At 31.6% G+C, this 15,849-nt stretch overlaps 1 protein-coding gene across 2 annotated transcripts in view; it reads left to right on the forward strand.

Annotated features, from left to right (window-relative positions):
* Positions 1-487: 487 nt before the first annotated feature.
* Positions 488-15,849, forward strand: part of LOC106791324 — a 46,519-nt gene continuing 31,157 nt past the window's right edge. For both annotated transcript variants that reach the window (XM_014756886.1, XM_014756893.1), the window contains exon 1: positions 488-624. The gene's annotated coding sequence lies outside the window, so the exon portion shown is untranslated. The remainder of the gene's footprint in view (positions 625-15,849) is intronic.

Consider the following 15,849-nt stretch of genomic DNA (forward strand, 5'->3'; position numbering starts at 1 on the left):
AGATATTCTTCTTCGGATTCACACGAACGAACGAACGAACGAACGAATCGGATAAACTTTCGTAAAAGTATTAAAAACTGATTAGAAGAAAAAGAAAGAAAGAAAGAAAGAAAGAAAGAATAAAAAAAAAAAAGGAAAATCAGAAAAGATGAGAAAATCGAGAGATTAAAAGTATTCGAGAGAAATATCGCGCGAAGCTTTCTTTTTCTAGGTGCATTACTAATACCGTAGCGAGTTACACATAAAATCGTTGCTAGCGGCCATTAGAGAGAAAAAGTGAAATAAAGAAAATAAAGAGAGAGAGAGAGAGAGAGAGAGAGAGGGGAAAGGGGGATGAGTTAAATTTTTTTTGGGGAAGGGGGTTGAAACGCGCAGGGTAGTTTCAGATGGCACGAGCACCTCGAACACGTGGTAGAATCTTTGTAGATGTCGCCCCATAGGTTGCAAGCTTTCAAACTCACCAATGCAGTCAGTCCGCGGTCGTCACTGCTCCGCGATACGCGACTTTCGGAATTCGTGTCTCGAATTTTCAAAATATATATTTATATATAAATATATATGTATAAAGATTTTCATCGTTCTTTATATAATTCTATGAAGATCGTTGGACGTTACCTTTCCGGGGTAAGTTCAATTAGGAAATGACTTTTCTTTTTTTTACATATGGTTTACATTGAATTCCTTGTTGTTGTTTTTTTTTCTCTCATAAAATTCGTAAGTAAGAAATAAAAATATCGAAAATATTTCAATTATTATCTGAAATTCCATTTTGTTTATTTTAAGTATCGTTAATTTAAGAGTTGCTTATTAATTTTATCTTTTCGGAAACAGGATCTATAGCGTTTCCGATCGAAATACTCGTTCGAAGGACGAATGTCGTCTATTCATTTGATTGAAAACGTATAAGAAACGTGTATATGTTTTTAAGGATCGATAGAAAGAGAAAGGGAGATAGAGAGAGAATAAGAGAGAAGGGGGTTTTAACGGGGCCGAGGAAAGGCTGCCTAATTACAAGACTTCCTTTTTGTTCGTTTCTATGAGTCGTTATGCGGTAGCTAATTAGTTTCCTGAACGTCACTGAAAAAAAAATGTGAATTGTCGCGCTTATATTCGGCAGATACCTTAAACACGCGATAATTATGACTTGTAAGTACGAACGTTTTTCAAGTATGTTTATTCACATATGTGTGTATGTGTGTGTTTGCATGTGTCCATATGTGATCGTATGTTGTGTATGTGAGAAAAAGGAGCGTTAACGCGAATACATTAAAACATTTTCGAGCCTCGAAATAAACGTAATTCTTCTAGTATGAATAAAAGCTCTAAGCACACTTTTTCATTTTTTGTTTTCTTCCATTTTCATTTCTTTTCCTTCTTTTTTTTTTCTTTCTTACTTTCTTCCATCCTTTCCGTTTCTTTATTCTTTTCTTTTATGTGACACATAACTAACTTGCGCCCGCGTGCACTACTTGCTGGATAGTGTTTTTCACACTTTTGTAAAATGTTACATAATGTTAACGATTAGTAAGGTCACCGTCGAAACAAAAGCAGGATATTTCGCGTAGTAGTAAACTCGTAATAGCATTATTCTTTATATCGTCCTGTTGTTTTTCCTCATCGTTGCTGTTGTGTCCACTCTTCCTTGTTTTATCATTTTGTCGTACTTTTTTCTCGTTTTAATATTAAATGCGTACTGAATGTGTACACCGTTAGCCCCTTTCGACACCTTCTCTCTTTCTCTCTCTCTCTCTCTCTCGAATCTGTCTCTCGAATCTTTCGGATTTTACACTCGACGAGTGTTTTTGAAAGCGTTTGTAAAATTATTCACCTTTTCATACTCTGGCTCGTGATATAGATCAAACTCGTGGAGTTGGTGCTACGACGAAAGACTAATGAGAACGCGCTTAATTTGTAAATGTGATACGTCGACCTCCACGTCATTGCTAGTCTCAACATCGGTTATAATATATTGGAAAAAAGAGAGAGAGAGAAAGAGAGAAAAAAGAGGAAGGAAGTTATGAATAAATATAATCTTTCATAGAAGAGCTGTCACATGGGTAAGAAGTTATCTAGATTAGATGAAAGAAAAAGAGAGAGAGAGAAAAAAAAAAAGAAAAAAATTGTATAATTATAATTAAAGGAACGTGAGAGAGTACAAGGAAAGATTTGTAATCTTGTTAGCGAGCTTCGTTAAAAAATATTGCGTGCGATCACCACCCCTTTCTTGAGATAAATATAATATAATATATTATGTGTACGCGCGTGTATAAAATATAAATAAAAATACAAATTTCAAATTATAATATATGACAGTGATAGAAATATTATACTCGTGTCGAACGTAAAATGAGGTCAATTAATTATATTATTCGTTATAATTTGAATTTTCTGTTACTCGATCTATCTTAAAACAAACTCCATTACCGTATTGTACCAATCGAAACACGCATTCGCGATAAGCTTGATTTCGTCAAGCGTTAAAACGAATTTCGAAATAACCAAAAAGCAGGCTAATATCATCGAGATATTCCACACTCGCGTATCCACTATTAAAATACAAATTATTAGAATTATAAGCACGAATCAGGAGCGCGGACGGATATGATGACTGGGGCTGGGCTGGGCTGGGAGTTAAATTCAGACCAATGATTTGGTGTCAATTTGCTTTTGGTGCTCAATTGAAATAGTGCCATTCGTAACAACGAACGTCGTTATTATCATCGGTAAGCTCGTTTCGGGAAAAGAAAAAATAAAATTCGACGATGGGAGATTTTCGAGTATAGCATTAAATTATTGAGAATAAAATAGAAATGGAAAAAGAGAGATGGATAGATACAGAGAGAGAGAGAGAGAAAGAGAGAGAAAAATGATTTTTCATTGCATTATCGGTTAAGCTATATAAATTAGATGATACGATAAAATACGATCTTTGCGGATGATATTAGATTGAATTTCCAGTAGTTAATCATTTTCAAATAGCATCGGAATGAATCAATTACAAGATATAATAAAGATATTTTCCATGAATTAATGAAATCATAAAACGCGGAAAGAACGAATGGGAAAACAATGAGTTCGATTTTGCGGTTTAAATGAAACGAGAAAAATGAAAATGAAAATATCGAAAGCGTAAAATTACGTTAATTACAATCAAAGTTGGAATAATCTCTCTTTGGTCTCGATTTTCTTTAAATTCGTTCGTCGAATTTCGTAACAAGAAGAACTTCAAATGAGAATAAAGAGAATCGAATGGTTCGAACGCGACGACCACTAAACGAATAGAAATTCTAGCCAGCCGCACTCTGTGCATGAGAAAACTGACTGACGAGAGACGTTTTCAACGTTTTCTTAACATTTTCGACTTTAGTAGTACTATCGTGCTAAGCTGCTGCTGCTGCTGCTGCCGCACCTGCTTGCACTATGCATAATGCTAATTGTCCCTTTAACAAAGCTTCGACGCCCCTCGCAAAACTACGCAAGCTCCGAGGTTGCCGACCTGAGTATGGATCTCACTTTCTTTTTTCTTTTTTCTTTTCTTTCCCTTTTCCCTTTTTTTCTTTATCGTCCGTTTCATTTATTCCACTTTCTTTCTTAACTTAAACATTGTCTTTCTTTTCTTGATTGAATTCTTCAAGAATTTTTATTTGACGGTAAAGTTGATCAATGATTTTTTTCTTTTTTTTTTATATATATATATATAATTTCACATACATCGAAACAATTATTATATTCAATAAATCTAGGAAATGTATAGTAAAAGACGTTGGGAAGAAGAATGATTTCTCCTAACTCATAAAGTATGAAGATTGAAATACAGAACTCATTGTTGAGTAGGTACAGTTAACTAATTCTTCAACTTGTACGAAAACTAAGCTTTGAACGTTTAATTATTGATAATATGTACTCCCCTTTCTCGGAACGTGGCGTAACTATAGAAATATTTTAGTTGTCAGTATGTTTTAAGAGAATACGAAACTTCACGCTTGCTTACTAAACGTATAAAGCATTACTAATTTCGCTGCACACGTTTATGAATATCCATATAATTACGTATACGTGTCTTTGACTGAAATTAAAAAACATATTTCGTGGATTTAAGTTAAAAATTATAGTACGAATGAAATTCTTTGGAAAATAAACTAATCGCGATAATAAATAAATCATTATTATTTTAACCTCCAACTATAAGAAATTCGTATTATTTTACATTGAATATATGAATATAAAATTTCCAAAAAAATTGTTATCGAAATTGAAAAAAATGATTTCTTGTTAACACGTTAATGATACATTTCGCACGTTTCGTATTAGACCGAAAGATAAATCGAGGATCGATACTATTACCTATTTACCTTTATGTTTGTACGATACCTCAACACCATAAGCGAAAATGAACGGCACGCTCGTACATCTTGAATAACGAACGATCCTAGCGATAATTGATTCTGCGTGCCCTGTCGAATAATGCTTTACACAATCGACGATCCATCTTATACCGTGCTAGCTTGTAGACGATATTCCCTGGAACGGATGCCGTAAGCCACGTCCATTCGATTCATCCATCGTAAACATACACGATTAGGAACGATCGACGCGATGTTAGTTCCCTTTAGATGACCGTCAATAGCATTGGCTTGCAATATCATCGACTCGTACTACTTGATATCAAACCCCAAACACATCTTGCTTCATTCTGGTATCCATTGTTCCTATGAATCACCCATTATGCTTCTCATTTCAACCTATATTATTTATTTGTTTATACTCCGTCCCTTTCGAGTTTGGAGGGTTTCCGATAAAACTTTTCTTTTTACAAAAATTCAACATACAGCTCTTCTATAATCTATCTCAATATATTTTAACATTAAACAAAACTAAAATTAAAACTAATTTTTCAACTAATTTCTACCTATATATTGTATTACACTTAATGATTTTATTTTATTTTCATGTGAAATAACATTTAAATATAAAATATTAATATTAATGTAACAGAGGGCCAAATGTGTAAAGCTTGTTATAGTCAATGATTAATAAGTAATATTATTTTCAATTTTAATCAATATAATAATTATCAGATGGAAAAATAGAATTGCAATTTATATACTTTTAATAATGAAACTTCGTATATAATATTACGGTATATTTTATTTGTGGTTATTCATTATTATCTTAATATATATTTACTATTGATATTCATTTTTATAAGTAATCTTAATTTATCTTAACAATATAACATTTAATTTAATATAGAATTAATATTGAGTATATAAATAAAAGATTTATCACAGTCAATTGAAACTTAAACAGATTTTATTTGATTAACTTATTAAATGAAGATTTAATATTATTATTTATTTATTTATACTCCGTCCCTTTCGGGTTTGAAGCGCTTTCGATACAACTTTTCTTTTTACAAAAATTCAACATACAGCTCTTATATATTCTATCTCAATATATTTAAACTTTAGAACAAAACTTAAAACTAAAACTAATTTTTCGAACTAACTAACAACATGACAAACACTTCTATATACAATTTTCTCATCTTTAAATGAAGATTTAATATTTTGGTGTATTGTTAATCATTTTAGATATTATTAAATAATTTCTTATTCAGTATATATGTGTGAAATATTGATCATGTTTAATATTTCGATAACAATACAAATGATATACACGAGAAGACTTGACCGAATCGGCTATGAGATATTATTAAAGCGAATCTGTGCAGTAATGCGGATTGATTATATCGACTCAGAACCTCCAGAATGTGGATATGATGTATCGCCATGAAAGGGACACGGAATTCACCTCATTTCCGCCATCTTTTACGTCTTGTAATCAATCCTCACCACCAATGTAAACCATATCGAACATCAACATCCATCCCCCAAATCTTTGATATAACTTTTTCTGACTAAGAAATATTCATGACACGATATTTCAATCGTATTGATCAAATGATCGACCACGATCGAGATTATTGTTAACAAATCGAGTATACCTGTGTGTCATCTCTCGTTTTTTGAATAAATATAAAATATCATACACACACACACACACAAACAGAGTCCAAGAGGTGACTGATTGAAAATGAAAAAAGAAAAACAAAAATATGCACACGAAAAGAATTTTTATTTATCTGAAAAAAAAAAGTTTCGATAATAAACTAACGTAATTAACGTTAATGTTATCTCGGCAAATATTACATCGCTCTATTGTAACAAATAAAATGATATTTTTTCTTTTCTACGTATTACAATAAGCTTACGTATCTTTTTCACTCGTCTAGTTGCTTTACGCGAGAACTAACACGATGATGATCCTACAATTTATTTCACAATCCACGTTTATTTCTAACTCTATTATATTTCTTTTTCTTTTTCTTCTATTTCGTTTGAAAATTGCTAAAAAAGGGCCGAGAGAACCGTTTTAAATCGAACGTGAGATTTTGAGATTTCTACCGGCTGCCAACCTCATCCGGTTGGAAGGGGGAGAAAAAAATACCGAAAAAAATAACTGCACCTTGCGATGTGTTTTTTCGTCGCTTGCTCTCGTAAACGTGCGTCTTTTTCAAGAAAAAGAGAGAATGAAAAAGCAAAGAACGCTTTGTGCAGTAAACCGTACGAGAAACTTAACGGAAAAATGTTTGATACGATTTCGTCCTACAAAATGCTTCGTACATTTTTGATTAGGAATAAAATCTGGGGGAAAAAAAAGAAAAAGAAAATTATATCATTCGAGAAATAAATTAAATTGTCGTTAAATATCCATAGTCCTAGGCAAAATATTCTATTAATACATTTTTTTATATTTGAAATAAAAAAATTAATATTATTATAAAACAATTGAATAAAAATAAATATTTCGTCGATAGTTAAAATTTGTACACATGTAAGTACAATTATCAAAAAGTTTTTGTTAATTAAAAAGTATCCAATGGGGATTATGCGAGTATAGAAAAAATAAATTAGGAAGGAAAAGTAATGAAACATCATAGATACGTGTTCATGATATGGAAGAAGTTGGTTTTGTTTCGTTAAACCAACGATAATGATACTTAGTTATCACCCAAGTATCTTCAACGTTACGTACCTACGCGTGATCCATTTGATATGATTTGCATATTCCAGGAAATTCCTTCTAACGCGGCTTCATTATTTTGCTCGTTCCTATTACATTAACGGATTCATGTAATTTCCATTTGGTGTAATAGCAATTGGTTTTCCCTGTCTCATATACGCATTGTAATTAGATTAAATCTATTGAAATCATTCGTTGAATTCGAACAAGTAACTTTCATGAATTTGTCTAACAAATTTTATAATGGAAATAAAAAGTCTTAGATAAGTCAATATAGGAAACATAATTAGAATCTATTTAATTCGCGGTATATGTAATTTATCTAATATTTAAATTAGTTATAAAACAATTATAAACGATAGAAATAGTTACTAACTTTCTTCATGATGTAACATAACTAATGGCCACCGTTAATTTCATATTTAGTCATTAATTTTGGAAGCATTCGAGCGTTAACTTACGCTACGATCTGGTAGGAAACTATTTGCTTAAGAATCAAAAGAAATTCATTTTATTTGCTTATTATTAAGTGCTGCTCACTATCTGCTAACTTAACAGCGTGTAAACATTCTTGTTTAGATAATGGAAGTTTAGAATGTAAACTTTGTTCAAGAGTTTCTTCGTCAAATTTTAACGAAAAATCGAAACGAAACAAATCTACCGATGAATTTTATAATAAACGTTATAATATTGCGTCAGTTATCTCGTCGGTTTAAAATAGTGACTTTAATTACGCTATGTCATAAGGAAAAACAAAAAAAACACAAGAATATCTCGAATCATCGAGGATAAGTTTCTCCAAAGTAGCTTTATTTACGGTACACAGGATAATATCGTTTTTCTTTTCCCCGCAAAGTCTCGTTAATCTCGAGAAAGTGTGTTACTGATGGAAGTGAAATGGTAGTTGATCACGATTAAAAACTCCACTCGTTTACAAAGGATCGACGCTTGGAAACCAGGAACTAAACTTGATGGCTAATTTCGTACTCGTCATGTTCGTACGTCGATGTGTATTCTAACGATGCAATTTCTGCAGTTTCACAATGCAATCACAATTAGATTTGACGGACATTAGCTTTAAGCGGTTCAATAGTTCGTTCGAATAAGTCGATAATTGATCGACGAAATAATTAATATAAAAATACATGAAAAATAATAAATACATAGATTTATCGAGAAGAAACAAAATAAATAGGGAGAAAATATTAAAAAATATTAAGTAACAATTTAACGGCGAATTTTTAAATACGAAAAAAATGCTAGAATGAATCGTTTAAATGAAATATACATTGAACAAATGTATCGTGAAAATAAAAAAGATCTCGGTTATAATCTTTGTAAAATTAATTTTAATATCATATAACTATATTCTCAAATAGAGTTAATCCAAGAATGCGAATAAAGGTAAAGTTTCATTTAAGCGAAGGTGGGTCCATTGTTAGACAAAAAGAAATTCAACGTTAATATTAACGTACCAATTACTCGATCCACGATATCTAATTATTTTCCATGTTCGCATGTGCCCTCTCTTTCTCTCTCTCTCTCTCTCTCTATCTCCGTTAACTCGTCGTGGTCCGTTAGGACAAATTTTCGACGTCGTGTAAGTACAAGCATAGAGAACGGAATAGGATTTGCCTATATTTGCCATGGAAGACATAGAACAGGTTCCGTAATTTTGTAGATGCGAATCGAGCAATTGCGGTTAACTCGCATACGTTCGAGAACTAGACGTTTCCATAGACGTATGCTTAATCTACAATTATTACGTCTCGTAGATGGTACTTGATGGGAGGTACCCGAAGACAAGATCGAAATTGTTAATGAAACCAACGACGTACTATACAATGAAATGATCAAACGAATTATCTGACTATTATGTCAAAGCGATTCGTATTAAACATCAAGGACAAATCATTTTCATCCCTCTTCTCACAGATATTTTACATATTACTCTCTACCTATGGATTACATGGTATTCTATAGATTTTCCCGAAGGACATAGCAATCTTCCAACTAATTTACATTAATGCGCTTAGATGCAAGAACTTCTCTTCAGCTTCCGTTGACACGAATTTATCTCTCTCTTTGTCTCTCTCTCTCTTTCTATCTCTCTCTCTCTTTCTTTCTTTCTTTCTTTCTTTCTCTCATTTTATTCGAGTTACCAGCACAAGGTTAGTTCTCTCATCTATTCTTACTTTTTCTTTCATCCTCCTTTTATACGTGAGAAAAAAAGTAAATGATCTTGAACCTAGCACGTATGCATTTAGATGTTATACATCAAATCAAACTTGGATTGTTCGAAGAATACGATTGTAAGAAGAAGAAGAAGAATAATAAAAAGGAATTTTTCAAATGAGTAAATTTCATGGAATTCCGTAAGTTAACAATCTGGAAGTAACCCCCCCTTCGATTCGACATTTTCCTGAAAACAATGAATCGAAAGGATTCTCTATTTTGAAAAGGATCCTTCTCGAGAGATCCTTGAAATTTCTTTATGAACGATATATCTTTACGAAAGCTCTCGCAAATATAAATATATCGTATAAAAATAAATAAATCCGATGGCTGATGATAAATAATTCTTTTTATATTTTTTTTTTTTTTTTTTTTTTTTTTTTTTTTTTTTTTTTTCTTTATGTTTACCGTATACGTATACGTGTATGAGAGAGTGAAAAGGATACTAAAATTTTAACGAATAAAATGTTTCTCTCTCTTTCTCTCACACTCACTATTTCTCTTCATATTTCATGGCTTTTATTTTTCTGAATAACGAAGCTATGCACGAGCACGTAGTCGCTACTGTCACGTAAAAATATTTTTCGCCGTTTGAACGAAATGTCCTACACAAAAAATATCGAAGGGTAACAACATGCCTCCTGGATTATGCAGGCATATCGAGAAATCTGGTCATCTATTAATCGTCAGTGTCTTGTACCCGTGAGATGCATTGTCAGGGGTTTTGACTTACAATATTTTATTATTTTATTTCTTTATTCTTCTTTTTTTTTTTTATTTCCTTTTTCCATATTTCAAAGACGTGAAATTGTAAATTTTTGTGTGTTTTCTTTTTTTTTTTTTTTTTTACTTGTTACATATACATCGCATTACTAAGCAATACGATATCTTTCTTATTCCTTTCAGCTAAACTCCCAAGTCTCTCCTAGACTCCCGTGAGACTAAAGGGAATTTACAAATCACCATAAATATGTAATCGATTTCTATTTCGTATCTAGAACGAAATCTTTTCGGGAAGAAAAACTGATTGAACTTTTGTATTATTAAAAAAGCAATATTCACGATCATTCACCATTCAGATAACACAGAGAACTTATAACAGATATATACCTATAAAACATTTTCTATTCTAAAGATATCAAAGTGGTTACATTCTTCGATAAAAAGTACCAACCTATTCCCCGGATAACAAAATGACCCTTTCCAGAGGTAAATACCGTAAGGACATCAAAATATGAACGGAGAGAAAAAAAAAAATAACAACGAAATAAAGAAAGATAAAAAAAAATGAAGAAAAAAGAAAATGAAAATAGAACGGAGAAGAGAAGAAAAATTCTATCGAATGGGGGAGAGAGCCGTTTTTGTCACCCCATCGGGTTATTTAGCGTTGCATTTCCAAACGATAAATTTAAGAGGATACTTTTAAAAGAACGATTTCGATTTCGAATAATGAGGAACTAAACGATAAAAGGGGCTACCGAAAAAAAGAAGAAAAAAAAAAAAAGAAAGATAATCGAAAAGTTGTGTTACCAACTGCAGGATGATGTTGGAAATGAACAGATAAATTCAAGTATACGCGTATACCGTGTGAAAACTTTTAATTGAAAACAAATGAGCGTAGAAGAAAAAAAAAAAAAAAACAATTAATTCGAACGAATAATTATTTCGCGTTGTCAAAAATGATCCGCGTGTTTTTATGAGAAGGAAAAAAAAGGAAAATGAAATGGTACGCGTAAAAAACTAATCCGTCACACACGTTACTAGTAACTCAATCGAACGTATTCGAGTTTATTGTTTATATTAGCGAAAAGAAAAATGACATAAGATCGAGGTATCCCTGAGTATAGTTTCGGTTCGCTAATACCGACATTCATTTTCACCATTTTCCAAAGCTCATCCGTAGAAAACAACAGCGAATAAAAATGGCTCACACGTACCGGTCGATGTGTACCCGTTGATCTCGACAATAAATTCGGTTGGGTTACGAAAGTAACCTTCCACCCTTCTCTTAGAATCCTTACTCGCCTTTAGTATAAATGCTGCTACGTTACTAGCTAACCTCAAGTTGATTCTTTTTAATACCCCAGCAGGACCTACCTACAACACCAACGGTGTTCTTTCTCTTTTCAATCTCTTTTATTTTATTTTATTCTTTCTTTCTTTTTTTCCCCCTATTCTCATTCTCTTTTATCTTTCCTTCTCCATTTCTATCTCTCGAACTGACCACACCGGTATAAATTAAGACCACTCTCAACTGTATAAACTAAAAGCGAACAAAGGACTCTTTCCTACCACCCCGCTCCTCCCTTCAACCCCCACCCCCTGCCACCCCGAAAAGGTGTGTGAGTGCAGTGAGATTTGATCGTACGAGTGCAAGAAATTTCTCTCGTCTTTCCTTTCCTACGATTTTCACTTCTAATCTCACTTTTCCTCCCCTAGCTTTTCTTTCATTCGACCCACACCGTTCGCACGAAGAATCTCACGTAGTATCCATTATTTTCTAACTTTTCTCTCTCTCTCTCTCTCTCTCTCTCTCTCTCTCTCTTTCTCTCTCTCTGCCTTCATCGCAACGTGGTGAATTAAGAATTTCTAATGTTTTTTAAACGCTCCCGAGTGTTCAATTGGAAAACGTGTCTCTTTCGTTTGTCTAAAAAATAATAGAAGAAAAAGAAAGAAAAAAAAAAAGAACAGAGAAAAAGTACAAAGGAAAAGATTAATGATTTTATTAACGTTTTAACGATAAAGTACATCTCATTTGTTAAAACGATAATGAAAAATATAAATGATGTGAAATAACAAAATTTAGTCGTCATCTAATCCAACAAGTTTTTCCCACTTTTAAAAAGTTCATTCGTTTTTCGATCGGAGTGCAGCAACGATTAATCAGACGCAACTTTACAAACGAATTTGAAAGATCTTAGATTTTTGTTGGAAAACTACTATTAATCTTATTCCAATCGAAATATTCACAATTTATTTCTTTTTCATTTTATTTTTTTTTTCTATTCGACGAGGTGATTTTGTCACTCGATTAAAAACTTTGTACTTGGTTTTGATATGAAAATTTCTAACGATACGTATCTCGTAATTGTAATTATAATAATAATAATTATAGTGGTAGAAAACAAGGTTTGTTCAATGTTTCGATGTTTGAACGATCATTAAAATAAATAATGTATTAATCGTAGGAGAAAATCGATGGAAATAACGAATAACAGCAGATGGTGCCAACATATTGGTCTCTTCTTCATCTTCATCTTCTTCCTCTTCCTCTTCTTTTTCTTCTTCTGCTATTTCTCTTCCTTCTTCGTTTCAATGAGCACGAAAGCAACGGTGAATATTTCATTCCATTCGCGATTGAAATGCCTTACGCGATGCCGTGTTATATCCGGTGTTAATTTATCAACTTCCCTAACGTAGATAAGTTTTCGGTCTCACCTTTGGAATATTTCAAATCTCGCGGTATGCTCTCTCTCTCTCTCTCTCCGAGAACATTTCGAAATGGAATATTAATTTGAATCTTTTTCTTTGTTTGTTTCATTTACGATTATTAGTTGTTTATTACTGATTGTTTATTACTAATTCTATGAACACGACGACGTTTCTTGTTATCTAAATTTTATTTTATTTTTTTATTATTCATGATAAATCTTTCTCAGTAAATTGCAATAAAACACAAGGATTAACGTTTTGCCTTTCTAATTTTTATTTCTTTTATTTCAAAGAGTTCTCCACTCGTTGAAATTCATGGGGAAACAAGCAATCCCTCGGTACGGCGATCGGCTTGATCTTCGATGAACTTTTACTTTTAAGATGCAGTTTTAATTATTCCAATCTCTCGGAAACTAGTAGCCGCGGATAGTAACCAGCGAGCTTAACCATTACGACGATTAATCCAACTTTATGCAAACATCAGCAGCTATCCGTACTTTTTCATTCGACCTATATATATATATATATATATATATGTATAGATATATATATGTATATAGTGGCTGGAGTTACGATCGTACCTTCGTTCATGTTAGTTTTGATGTGCAGCATAACGATGTGGTGGTGGTGGTGGTGGTGGTAGTAATGATTAAAAATTTTTAAAGCCTCCCAAAGGTAAGTTCGAAGAGTCTCTAATAAAGTGGTTACTTTTAACAAGGTACCTTTCATGCTCAAGCACTATACTGCACAATCTTTTTAATATAATATAACGAAAACTTAATGACTATTTTTTTCCTCCCCATTTTTTTTTTTTATCTTTTCTTTTTTTTTCTCTCAATGTAGACGAAATAAAAAATAATGGTCATCGATTTTTCCTACGCTCTATTTTCTCACACAAAGATAAATTATAAATGAAATAAGAAAATTAGTTGCTTGTCAAATATATTTAATCTTTCACCGATGTATTCTGATATGTGCTAATATTCACCATGTAAATCTAGACATTTTCCAATTTCGGTCTTTCATGGTAATATATATAATATAAAAACTTATATCGTGTAAAAAAATGAGTGCAAATTTAATTCTCGTGGCATAAAAATAAAATTGCTCTTTCAATCAATTAAATTATTTTAACTGTGTGCGTTTTAATATACTAATTTCTTTTTTTTTGTTTAAATACAAACATTATTTAATAAATGTCGACTAGGTATTTTTTTTTTTATAACGGCACGCGAGTCCAGTTTAAATTTTTATTAACCTTTACTTTTATTTTAAATCACGAACTAGCGTTAAACTTGATTTTTGTTTCGAAAAAGGGAATTTTTCGACTGCCTCGAGTAATTATAACTCTGTCAAATTTGTTGAGTTTCGATATGAAATATGAGAAAAATGTATACTCTTCTTTGACGACCCACCGCCAACCCAACTGGCTTTTAAAGTAGATGCCAACAAAACAATTTTTCTTCTTTTTAATTTTATTTCCGAATTAAAACATCCACTTGAATCTTTTAGGATACTTGAAAGTCTTCATGAAGTACTTTATCTTCCTAACCGTTGCTGCTTCATAGTTATGTAACGAAAAAAAAAAAAAAAAAAAAAAAAAAAAAAAAAAACAAAGAAAAGAAAAAGAAGTAAAGAAAATAAAATAAAATTCTGTTCGTTTTTCTTCCTCTTTCAACCGAGGCAACGAAAAAAATTTAAATAAAAAGAAAGGAAACAAAATTTTGTTGTATATACAGTTAACTTATACGAATTCGTGTCCACTCGTGGAAAAGTGGAAAAATGGAAAATTGGAAAACGTGTTCGTTTCACTGTTTGGCATTGATGCAGAATTATCATAAAACCGGAATCCGCAAAATGTCAATCTTCCACATCGATGGATCACCATATCTCTGTCTTCTTTCTATTCCACGTATATGTGTGTGTGTGTATTCGACCGAGCACATAAGCACGCGTGTCTGTACTAAGTCAAGCGAATGTATCCGATATTTTACGTTTCTATTCTCGAACGTCAAATAAAAATGTTCCATTCGTATCACAAAGATACCGTGGCATATAAAACACTATATATATATACATAATAGTTACTATATATATATATAGAAGAGAATGAGTGAATGAGAAAACGTATGTCAATCAATGAGTTCAATCTATTATTCCGTTTTGGAGTACGAATTTTCACGTATGTGTTCTGATTAATACAAATTTATGCATTAGTTGATATTCCTACATATCGATAGAAATCAAATCGATGTTTGTCGGAATTAAAGTATACCTATTAATGTTGTTTACGACAAATATACATATGTACATATATTCGCAATATCGTAATAGTTTATTATTCAAAATTATACGAAGAGAATATTTTGGAAAATTTCACTTACCGTAATACTTCACACATCATACACACGTGTACCAGAATACGATAATAAAAAATACATTAGTTAACCCTTTGAGTGCTGAATACTTTTAATTGAAGTGTTTTCTACGAATGAAATAATTTATTATTAATGTGACCAGATGTTAATATTAATAAATTATATTTAATAATTACAATTTTTGTTTCTCACAATATTATTTTCATTTGACAAAATATAACAAAAATATTACATTATTTTACATTCACATTGATAAACACACACGCGTATCAACTTTTACCAAACGCATATATGCGTTCATTACACTCAAAGGGTTAAAACAAAAAAAAAAGCTAAAAATCTTTTAAAGACACTTCGAATATTCTTAAAGTTGATGATACGACCGAGTTTCAAAGATGCGACGCTTCCGACGTTCCGAGGACGACTGATATTTAAGAGAAAGTTTATTTTGTTTATATTTCTTATCGTGACGAAGATCTTTCTGTATGCATCGTAACGTTTCGACAAAAATTTGATTTTTCTCTAATAATCGATTAATGATAAAACATGGTAAATAAAAAATAAAAAATCTACGACGTACCTAGTCTTTTTTATATTCTTTTTTTTCTTTCTTTCTTTCTTTCTTTCTTTCACGTAGAAAAATTAAAAAATTTTTTCAAAACAATTGAATATCACTTTTTAATTATTATTTAATTCCGATTAATTTCGAAGTATACCT

The sequence above is a fragment of the Polistes canadensis genome, unplaced genomic scaffold (assembly GCF_001313835.1).
Source record: "Polistes canadensis isolate GaletaPanama2010 unplaced genomic scaffold, ASM131383v1 scaffold_7, whole genome shotgun sequence".
NCBI lineage: Eukaryota > Metazoa > Arthropoda > Insecta > Hymenoptera > Vespidae > Polistes > Polistes canadensis.